Genomic DNA, 1494 nt, shown 5'->3' on the forward strand with positions numbered 1-1494 from the left:
TTACCTTCTTGATCTGAGATTCATCAAACTTCTTCGTCAGCAAGGAAATATTTGTTGCTAGTTACGCCAAGGTTTGCTGGGTATCTTGATTCTCCTTCACTATATTTTGGATCATAGCACTACCAAACGGTACCACATCAGCATTGTTTGAGTGCCAAGCTTTATTATGAGTTGTCAGCTTGTTAAGTATGGTGGTCACCCGTCGATAAGATTTGTTCATGAAACAACCATCAGCTGCATTATTCGCAACTGACTGCGACACTGGATCTAACCCTCGGTAGAACTTCTCCATTAATATGTTATCCGAAAAACCATGATTTGGGCTCTTCTGCAAATAATCCTTGAATCTCTCCCATGCTTCATATAATTGTTCCCCCGGTCGCTGCTTAAATTCATAGATCTTGTCCCGAATTTCAGCCTTCTTGCTAGGGGGTACCATTTTGTGAGAAATGCGGCCACCATCTCTCCCATGAAGTAATCGAATTTCGGGGCGCTTCTCGAACCATGTTCTTGCCTCTCCGCCAAGGAATATTTGAATAACCTCAACCGAATAGCATCTTGTGGAACGTTGTTCGGATGTGATTAGCACACACATCCACAAAATTCGCAAATGACGTTGAGGGTCATTCTCGGTAGAGTTCCGAAAGTATCCCTCAAGCTTCAACAAGCGATATAGAGAGGAATCAATTTTCACGAAGCGGCTCCAACTCGAGGTTGAACAATAGCAGGATGCATAATCCTCCTCTTGTTCGGAACGAGCTCGGCGAAAACATTCTCATCATCCGAATCATTCGCCCGATTGTTCAACCGATTCCCCGGTTATCAGCACGTTGATTTTGCCGATTCTGATTCATGTTCACCTGGTTTACACAGAGTAGCAAACAAGGTGTGATGGAATAAGCAAAAGACTTCAATAAAGCAAACACTATTTAGTAATTTCAAAACCGTATTCCCCGGCAACGGCGCCAAAATTTGATACGCTCAAATTACACCTATTAATGGTATAACGCGGACGTTGTCAAATATAGTAACCCAACAAGGTTGGGGTCGAATCCCACGGGGAATAGGGTGTGAAAAGGATACTAAATGCGTAGAATGCTATGTTTAGGTCTAATGTCTTAATCCAAAAATTTTGATAAAAGTTTGCGTTTTTATTAACTAATTGCTAACTATTGCTTTGGTTGTGAATTTATGGTAAAAGAAACTAAGGTTGTGTCCCCTTTAGATAGAGTGTATGATCATGGGTATTGATCTTGATATACTTCTAATGGATCATTATATGAATGCACTTAATCTCTATATGAATCTCTACTATTTCCCAATAAATAAAGATTATTTCTTTCTATGATTTTCCCAAATATAAGAAAGTAACTATGAAGAACGATTAATCATGCCAAGTAAATTCTTCTTATTCCTAAGTGAATTTATTAAACAAAGTTTAAAGCTTTGAGTTCTTGTTGTTTATTCTTACCAACCCTAATTATTTTCCCAAAT

General features: G+C 39.0%; 1 non-coding gene across 1 annotated transcript; it reads left to right on the forward strand.

The window, feature by feature from the left end:
- The first annotated feature begins 308 nt into the window (after nucleotides 1-308).
- LOC132042087 (small nucleolar RNA R71) lies at nucleotides 309-414 on the forward strand. Its single transcript, XR_009411341.1, has one exon. It is a non-coding gene; the product is annotated as a small nucleolar RNA R71 (small nucleolar RNA).
- The last annotated feature ends 1080 nt before the right edge of the window (nucleotides 415-1494 follow it).

The sequence above is a fragment of the Lycium ferocissimum genome, unplaced genomic scaffold, assembly GCF_029784015.1.
Source record: "Lycium ferocissimum isolate CSIRO_LF1 unplaced genomic scaffold, AGI_CSIRO_Lferr_CH_V1 ctg13182, whole genome shotgun sequence".
Classification (NCBI taxonomy): domain Eukaryota; kingdom Viridiplantae; phylum Streptophyta; class Magnoliopsida; order Solanales; family Solanaceae; genus Lycium; species Lycium ferocissimum.